Raw genomic sequence first — 10,761 nt, 5'->3', positions numbered from 1 at the left:
ATCTTTCTTGATTCATACGTTATTTTGTGTGATTAGAATTTCCATAAAAGAAACTCCTAACCAATATTTGACTAAGCATTAAAATAAAATAGGGAATAAAAGAATCCTGTTTCTATCATATTATTATACTTGCTATAGATACAATATGCAGGCACTTTTTTTCTTTTGATGGGTGTTGCTGGATGATTTCTTTACTTATGTCCTTGATAAATACTGTCAGAAATATGTTCTAGAAAAGTAAATAACCAAAGGATAGTTCTTACCAATCCATTAGAGTTTTTATAGCTAGCACCATTTGTTTGGTCTTTCTACTTCTAAAACCTTTCTTTAATAAATACATCACTCCAAATCCAAAAGCAGATGTCAGATCACATCTTCCTCATCTAGATAACCCCAATATTTCTTTTAAGAGTTAGGATTCCAATATGCCAGAACCAGAAGGACATTCTGAGGTTTCCCGACATTTCCTCTGTTTATGGAGACAGCTGTTTCACTAACTTGCAGCACTTGTAAATGCTTTGACAGCTGATCACATACTATATTCTTGACTTCATACTTTGGTAAGCCTGGATATGTATCTTTCTATAAACCTCACCTAATCTTTGATGTTACTATTACCTTATCTTTGCTTGGACAGCACACTCAGAAGGCTTCATCACCAAGATTTTGGGAGAGTAAAGCTAAGTATAGTTGATGTAACGTTGTAGAAGCAGCATAGGAACAATAAGAACAATAGGTAAAGCTATAATTATAACAATATTAAAAGCTTATATTTAGAAATGACCGCATTCGATATTTTAGGATATTTTTCTAGGTTTTTTCGTTTCATTTTATTCTCTTCTAGTTTTGACATTTTATGATACATTTGTTCTCTAGAAGGGAACATTTTTATTTAGGAGGATAAAAACTTAGGAGGGTCTTAGCATTCACTTTTGCTATTCCAATCTACAACTGGAAGATACATAAAAGTGCTTTGCATTGCAAATTTGGGATAACTTCAAAAATCCCATGGTTGATGTTAGGGATAGCACTAAGCATTTCAGTTCCAGAAGAATAAAAGAAATTCCTATTTGAAATGAATTCCTCATTTGGAGGAAAAAAAAAACATGCATTCTGGCACAACAAGATCAAATTATGGAATACAAAGGTGGCTCCTTCCCATGTGCAGTCCCTGTCCCTCCTCCAGTCCTCTGCACACCCAAACTGTTTCTGATTGGCTTTTAGCTTTTAGTTTGTTTGGTTTTTTTTCTTCCTTCTAACACTTGTATTTGGAAGCTCTTCTGTGATATTGAGAAGTATACTCTTGAGTGTTTAATAATGTTTTTTTCCAAAAGAAAAAAAAAGAGTTAGGATTAAATTCTTTAGCCTATTATTCAAGATCTCTAATGAATTTTGCTGAAATTTTACTCTCAATTTTGTCTCCCACAGCATCCATTACACACCACCACACATAATGTATGTAATCTTTTTCTCAAATGATAAAGTATTCTAACATATTTTTGCTCAAGCATTCTCAGTCTAGAATTCCCTTTCTTCCATAAGCTTGGCCAAAAGTATGTTTTCTAGGCTCAGACCAGAGGCTAGTTTCTCTATTGATTTTTTTATTGTTCTTATTCTCCCTTGTAAACATCTTCCTTATATTCCACAAATACTTCCATTTAGTGCTCATGTGTGCCACCATATCCTCAATTATGTCTATTTTTCTGACCATATATGATCTCAACGAAGTCAGAAATTGTTTATATGAGCTTGGTGTCTCACAACATCTTCCTTATAACTGATGGAGTTATAAGAAGACAATGAATTTCCAACACCTATTGTGAAACTGTTGTGGGAGTCATATTTATTTTTGACATTTAAGTTGAATTGAAGTTATTTTAATATTGGGAGCATCAAGTAATCCTGAAATTGTGCCATTTGGGGACATTACAAACAAGATTTGGAAAATCCTATCAGGAAGTTAATGCAAGGAATAGGAAAACCAGAATATTCGTTTTATTCTTAACCACTAATAGGGAAATTTTGGGGTTTGTTTGGGTATCACATAGTGCAAACATAGGAGTGTCTCCCCATAGTCAGGACTTCCTAGCAAATGTTATGATATTTTTGTAAGGAAGAAAACTCTCATTTCTTCATAACTTATTTAACTTTAGAGGATCACCTATAGGCAAAGGATAATCATATATTGTGAGGTGCCTAGTCTTTTGAACTACCTTTCAAAGCTAAATTCCATCAGACATTTTCTCAATTTTTTCTTAAAATGTCATATTCTCTACTGAAAAAGTAAAATTCAAAATTGCAGTATCTGCCATCTTCCCAGAAGGACATAAATCTCCAACCAATGATACCAAATAATAATCAGTTCACTGTAGGCAGACTATTTCTTGCAAGGTAGTATAAATAAAGTTTTTTAAAAATCAAAATTCATACTTTGTATCATTTTCTAATACTGTGGGGAAGTTTTTTGAGATTTTTTCTTATAATATAAGGTTCTGACTTTCTGATGTTGGTAAAAGTAATAGCTACATGTTGACTTAGAAGATTTAGATTTTGAGACGGACTTCTTTCTTTAATTATTTTATATTATTATTATTATTATTATTATTATTATTATTTTGAGACAGAGTCTTGCTCTGGTGCCAGACTGGAGTTCAATGGCTCAATCTCGGCTCACTGCAACCTCCGCCTCCCAGGTTCAAGTGATTCTCCTGCCTCAGCCTCCCGAGTACCTGGGCCTATAGCTGTGTGCCACCACACCTGGCTAATTTTTTGCATTTTTAGTAGAGACAGGGTTTCACCTTCTTGGCCAGGATGATCATGACCTCTTGACCTCATAATCTGTCCGCCTCGGCCTCCCAAAGTGCTGGGATTACAGGCTTGAGCCACCGTGCCGGCCAATTATTTTTAATTTTTATGAGTACATAATAGATTTAGGTATTTATGGGATGCGAAAGATATTTTGGTACAGGCATACAATGCATAATAGTCACATCAGGGTAAATGGAATATCCATCCCCTCAAGCATTTATAATCTCTTTGTGTTGCAAACATTCCAGTTATACCCTTTTAGTTTTTGTAAAATGTACAACAAATTACTATCGATTGTTATCACTCTGTTGTGCCATTAAATACTAGCTCCTATTTATTCTAATTATATTTGTGTAACACGGTGAGTCTTCTATCATGATGAAACTAAGTCTAAGTCAAATACAATGAAATACCTAGACTCTGAACCGTTTTACTTGTGAAGATCCATACTCAAAATGGCCAATATCAGATTATTTGGTAAGAGAAATTTTTTTTAAGTATTAGTACTTTAAGGATGTATATATCACCTATTTTTGCATTATATTACTTTTTTTTCACATACATTTCACATGTGTGAACTAAACTGACTCAAGATTTCAGGCCTATTTCCTTATACTGGGCAGTTTCAGGTTCACTTACAAAACATTGCTTTGCTTTTGATCAAACTTCTATCACTACAAAAATCTCCCTCTTGCTACCCTTTTACAGTCATACCAACCCCATCACCCTCTACCATCCCTAATGCCTGACTACTGCTAGTCTGTTCTCCATCTACAACATTTAGAGAATGCTATCATAGAATAATGCAATGTGTAACCTCTTGAGATTAACTTTTTCCACTCAACTTAATGCCCTGGAGATCAATTCAAGTTGCTGCCCACTTCCATTGTTTATTCTTTTTTATGTCTGAATTGTATTTCATGGTATAGATAGACCAGTTTACTTAACAATTGTACACAGGGCTTCATGAGGACATGCCTCCATTTCTCTGGAATAATTCTCCAACAGTGCAATTGCTCACTTGTATGGTAAGTATATGTTTAAGGCTTTTTTCTTCAAGAAATTCCCAACCTATTTTTTAGATTAACTGTTTTTCTTTTTCTTTTTATTTTTCCATTGTTTTGAGACAGAGTCTCCCTCTGTCCCCTAGGCTGAGACAGTGGCACGATCTCGACTCACTGCAACTTGTGCCTCCCAGGTTCGGGTGATTCTCATGCCTCAGCCTCCTAAGTAGCTGGGATTACAGGTGCGTGCCACCACACCCAGCTAATTTTTGTATTTTTAGTAGAGACGGGGTTTCATCATGTTGAACAGGTTGGTCTTGAACTACTGACCTCAAGTGATCCACCCGCCTTGGCCTCCCAAAGTGCTGGTGTTACAGGGGTGAGCCATTGAGCCCGGCATAGAGTGACTGTTTTACTTCTCATTTCCACCAGCAATGTGTGAGAGATCCAGTTTCTGCACATCATCACCAGAATTTGATACTGTAACTATTTTTTATTTTGCTATTATGTATTGATATCTCATATGGTGTCTATTGATATCTAATTGTAGTCTCAATTTGCATGCCCTTAATGGTTAGTGTTTTTAAACATCTTTTCATGTGGTGATTTGCTATTCTTATATCCTCTAGTGAAATGTCTTTTGCTTATTTTCTAATTGGATTGTTTGGTTTTCTTATTATTGAGTATTCAGAGTTCTTTATATATTCTACATCTAAGTCCTTTGTCAGATTAGTGGTTTAGAAATACTTTTCCCAGGATGTAATTTGTACTATAAATGTGCTAATTCAAAGCTTCCATATACTATTAAAATTTAACAGTAACCATGCAATTGTTTTGAACCTAAATGAACAAAAGATTTTTTGTTTAGAATTGCAAACGCATGGTAAGAATACAAAACTGACCAAATGTAGTTGGATTTATTATTGTTTTTAAATTTCTGCAGACAGCACTTCTTCCCCTGTTGCCTACAGAGGTTTGGAGTGCCTTCCCTGCCCTGACCCTGGCAGTATGCTATTGCTCTTGCTAGACCTAGAGATTAGCAGGTTTTTGTAACACTCTCATGGTAACAAAATTCACGATAGACTGTTGTATAATTCAGTACATGGAAAATGATAAAATACATAATCCATATACTTTTCTTTAAAAAATGACAATGTATTCCAGCCAACAGAAATGATTCAAAATTATAAATTTAAGAATGTGGAAGATATAAATTTGTGTCCTTCCTTAACAAATTTGGACCAGTTATATATTAATCCAGAAGGATTCTTCAGTTCACAGTGTAAACGACACCCTTCATCAATTCCCTACATGATTCCTCTTTCACTTGTAGTCATTTTTGTGTATCAGCAACTAGTTTTTCTGGGGCACATTTTTTCCCCACAGTTCATACCGGAAATTTTTCTTAGCAGCACTTATGGGATAAAAGTTTAAATAAAGGAATAAAAAGAAGAGTGGGCAGAGGGACAAGCTGGGCTGCAATGCAGTTACAAGATATTTGCCGACTCCAAGTTCACCAGCAGCTAAAACTAGGTGCTCTGCAGAGTTGTCTCGAACTGGGCAGGGACCTCTCATTACAGTCCCATATGGACCGTCATTGAATGCAGGATGTTCTGGGAAGAGCCACTCACTTCACCTGAGGGAAATTCATAAGTGGACTGAGGCCTAAGAGGTGATGGTTCTGGACAGGTACACTCCCAGCGCTATAGACTTCAGGCTTTTAGTGCTGAGCAGGTATCTGGCCAGTGTAGCATAACATGTACTACAACTCAGCAAGTAGAACCTGTCTTCTTATTTCTCATCACAAAAGCAAAGCTTCAGGAGGTCGAGGCTATAGCTTGCGATGATTGTACCTGGGAATAGCCACTGTACTCCAGCCTGGGCCACACAGCAAGACCTCATCTCTAAAAAACAAACCAAAGCAGGGCTTAATTTGTGGCCAAATGGCCATTTGCATTTCAAACCTTTTAATAATGATTACATATATATATGATGTATATATTCAAAATTTATATTGAATGAACTGAGTCACAGGCTTTTTTAAAATTGAGCAAAACTAAAAGTCCAGTCTCGTGTACTTTGGCAGATATTTTCCCCTTAAATCCTCTTTATATTAAGATCTATAACTATTCCTGTGTTAGTTATGTTTAAGATTAATTTATATGAGGTCAGTGATGTTAAAAAAAAAAAAAAAAAAGAAAAGAAAAGAAAAGAAAAACGAAAAGAAAGCCTAGAACAAAGCCAAAAAATAAGTCCACCAAAATGTTAAATTATTACCGGGAGGTGGTATTATGAAAGAGATTCATTTCCTGCTTTACATTGTTTTCCACTTCTAAATTTAGTAAAACGCACATGTATTATTTTTATTATCCAAGGAAATGTGTATGTACTATTTAATTGTAGTTGAGCTTATAAAAAATAAATGCAATATAAATTTGGAAGGAAATGCTTGAGATTCTTGATATTGAAGCCAATCAGGCATTCTTTCTTTTTTATTTTTCTGTATTTCCCAATTTTCCATAATGAATTTAAATTACCTTTATTCTCTCCCTACATATATATTTTTTCTGTGTTTTCCCAATTTTCCATAATGAGTTTAAATTACCTTTATTCTCTCTCTCTAAAATATGTATAGTTTTTAGATTTCAGCCTTTTTATAAGTTACAAAAACTGCCACCCCACTAAATAAGACTGCTCCCTTCATTACTGTTGAATATTTTTAAAGAAGAGTCCTTCTATTGCATTTTATAAAGCTTTTTTAAAAAACACAAATGTTTACTGAGTTATATATAAAATCTGGTATTTACAGAGATGGTCATGTGTTTTTTTTTTTTATTTACAGATCTGCTGAATTATATTGATTCCCTAAAAGGGAACGACCCTTAGCATAAATCCTACATGAGATTGATATATTTTTCTTTTACTGTATTTCTATATTCAGTTTACTAATGTTTTATTAAGGATTTTTGCATCTATAAGTGAAAGTGATATATATATACACACACATATATATACACACACACACACACACACACACAGTTTTGGTACCAAGTTTTCCAGAGTTGTAAGTGTATTCACAAATTTTTTGGCTCTTTTATTCTCTGAAGTTGTTAAAAGAATTATCTGTTCTTTTAAAGCTTGATAACTTTGACTTTAAAACCCTCTGCAATAGGCCTCAGAGAGGGGTGGTAAGTGACATGAGATAGTCTCTTTCTCTGCTTCTTTCCACATTATTGGTCTATTCAAAATTTTTACTACTGTTTGGAACTATTTTGGTAATTGACTCCTGCCCTCAAAGTATTCATTAAATCTACAAAACTATGAAAATGTAATTTTCTACAAAGTAATTTTATAATTTCTAAAGTCTTCCAAATTCATGATCTTGTTTTTATTCTGAATATTATTTGTGTTGGTCTTATTTCTTTTCCTTGAATACAACTGCCAGAAGTTTAATTCTCTTATCTTCTTTCCATTTAATTGGCCACATTTTAAAAAGCGTTTTGTTTTCTGTTTCATTTTTTTTGTTTCTATAACCTAGTTTACTCTTATTTGTTGTTTTCCTATTAAATTATTATATTTACTTGGTGTCTTAAAGTTCTACATATTTAATATTTTAAATATGTAGTTTGTTTCATGTATTAGATATTTTATATGATATATTTTGTAATAGGTACATTTTAAGTATTGATTTTTCTCTCATTCATCTGATTACATCCATTGAGTTTGGATTTCAAATGTGCTTATTAACATTATTTCTTTTTAAAAAGTCTTTTATTTCCAAAAGTCTACACATTTGCTTACTAATTTCTTTTAATATAAAAAATTATACAGAAATTTAATAAATCAAAATAGAGTTTGAGCCATTATATGGAGAATTGTTTTCATACACATCACTTCTATTTTTTGGAATATTTTTGAAATTGTGTTTGCAGAACAAAATCAACTGCTATGAATATTCCATGAGCATAGAAAAGAAGAGAAATTCTTTCTTTGGTAGATACTATAGATACTCATTCATTAATTATAGATAATTATTAACATTAACATTATTAATGTATTAGCCGTAATAACTTGTAAATCAATGTATTAACATTCCCTATAATTTTATTTATTTTTTGCCACCACAGCTATCAGTTTCTGAGACAGATGAAGTTACTTCACTGTGATTTTGGATTTTCAGATTTCCTGTGTTTTTAATGTTTTTCAATGCTATATAATTTAGAATGTAAAAATGTATAATTTTATTGTAATTTTTTTAAAAGGACGTTTCCTTTGCATCTTGAACTATAAGTGTCTGCATTGATATTTAAATGGGAACAAGTGCTCTATTTTTTTAAAAAGCATGTTATAAAAGTAGTTTACAATGTAAAAGCAGGGATATGAGAGAAAGTGGAAAGGAAATAAAACCTAAAATGACAACTGGAGAGAGAGTACATTTCAGCGTACGTGCTTTTTAGTGCAAGAAAGAGAGCGAAATAAGAGAAGACCCTGTCTAGCAGAGAAGATAACTCCTGCCTAGAAGAGATCCATTTTGACTCAACACTATAACACAGATAAGTAAAAATATTGGACAGGCTCACAGCTCAGTGATCTATTATTTACTATGGTGAGTTGGAAAGAACATGTGATTTCACGGAAGTTCATTGAGAATTCAAATATCAGCCCTCCCACTTACTGTGTGAATTTGGACAAGTACACAATTTTCATGATCTTCAAGTTTGTTTTATGCTTTTTTTCCCCTTCAGTTAATAGAAAAACTAATGCCTAACAAAGTGAGGATTTAAAAAAAACCAAGACAAAGTTCCTGGCATAATGCCTAGAACATGATGGAGGTTAAGGGAATATTGCTAATACATGATGTTTTGTTCAGAAGTCCTAACTCAGTGGAGTCTAATCATAACTTTAATTTTTTTCCTGGAAATTTTCATCTCTCAGTGTTGCTTAGTAACTAAAATGGCTTATTTAATTATCCTGCTTACTGACCACTACCTCCTCCTCTTGTATTTTACTTATTTACCTTCATTGACCTGATGGCAATTGAAATCTTCACCTTTTCATCACTGAAAGAGAAAGGGAAGGCCTAGATTTTCTCCTTTTACTCTGAACGCTCTTACTAGATAATTTCATAATCAACTAATTGACAACGCCAGGCAACTTTTATCTCTACAAACTTTTATCTCTCAAATGTGCCGGCTTTGCTCCATGTCTACTGCTAGCTACCACTTTAGTCTTACCATGTTTTTACTGATCTACTAAAACAGGCTCCTGAATAATCTCCTATCAACTTCTGTTGTCTCTTTCTAATAAAATCACCCATTACAAGTCAATTTGTTCTTTTGAAAACTCAAATGTTCTCATGTCATTTGAAGGTTTAAAATCTTACTGTTGCTTCATGTGCTCCAGCACTGTAGCTTGCTAATCTGTGCTATGTTATAGGAAACAAGAAGAGAATGAGGGAGACAGAAAACACACACACACACACACAGAGAGAGAGAGAGAGACAGAGAGAGAGAGAGGAGAGAGGGAGATAGAGGAGAAAGAGAGAGTTATCTTCTTATTCAAGTAGCTGCAAATATGTATTTTAGGCTTTTTAAAAAAATAATTTAGGCTTTTTTATTTGTTTGTTTCCTAACTAATACTTTTATCATTGCACTTATAGTCAAGAGCAAAAATTCTAATGTGGCTTCAAAGGTGCTGAATGAGCTGTCTGACTTCTGCCTACCTTCTAGTTCCCCTTTTTACCGCTCTTCCTTCCTTTCACCATATACTAACTCTTCTGGACTTCGTTCAGTTCTTCAAAGATGCTGAACTCCTTTCTGCTTGAGATCCTCACACCTTGTCTTTGCTCCTCTGACCCTATCTTATTAACAACTATTGGTTCTTCAGATTTTAACCCTGGGTCATCCATCTCAAGCAGTTTGTTCCCTACCACCACCACCACTACCACCGCCAGTCTGTATAATTTTATCAGGTTTCATTGTTAAATGGTTTGATATCACTTTATTGTTGTCCTTTTTTGGTGAAATAATTTTACATTAAAAATATATATGAAGTATAAAATATTATTACAAATCATTATATACCCCCAATCCAGTTTAAGAAATACAATTATACTAATACCATTTAGTAAAGCATGGTGGTCAACTGGAGATTCTGTTTTCTAGCCTCTTGTGCAGCTGGTTGTAGTCCTGTGATTACATACAGTTTTACAGCAGTTGTACATTTTTCTAAACAGTATATTATTTAGTTCTACACATCTGTGAATATTGTTAAAATGTTGCCATTTTTTCTCTTTCATTTTTTGCTTTTGTACTCAGTATTATGTTTTTGAGATATTTCTGTGTTAATAGGAGACACTATTTCATTCATTTCCCATTTATTTCCTATGTGAGTTCAGTTTGATGGAATTATGATATTCTTCTATGTCATTACTATGCCTGTATGCATTGTTTTATTTGTGGACATTTGGCTTATTTCTAGTTATACATACACACACACCCATATGTTATGTGTATATATACACATACTGATGTGTTTGTGGTTTGTGTAGATATGCAGATTAGAAATATTGCTGTCATGAATATTATAGTAAAGTAGAATGATTTTCAACTCAATCTTGCATGAGGGTTCAATTGTGACTAAATATTTGCACAGAAAACTTTTTTTCTTCCATTTAGAGTCAAGACTATCACAAATTATTCTTTGACCCTTCCCTTTGAGGGGACCTTTTCTAAGATTGTAAAACTGCTATCGTTTGATTTGGAAAATCTCAGTTATTAATTAGATTTCTCCACTGAGAAGGGAATTGGCTTATGGACGGTTGTGAATATCTAATCTGGTTCATTTTGTAGTTAGCATTGTAATTCCACTTGACATTTTGAAGCCAATTGATACTGTATAAGCAGTCTGTTGGCCATTCCTACCAAATTTCTGTAGAGATTGTCTGAAA

This window comes from Mandrillus leucophaeus, unplaced genomic scaffold (assembly GCF_000951045.1).
Source record: "Mandrillus leucophaeus isolate KB7577 unplaced genomic scaffold, Mleu.le_1.0 Scaffold1424, whole genome shotgun sequence".
Lineage (NCBI taxonomy): Eukaryota > Metazoa > Chordata > Mammalia > Primates > Cercopithecidae > Mandrillus > Mandrillus leucophaeus.
This window is presented reverse-complemented; position numbering follows the sequence as displayed.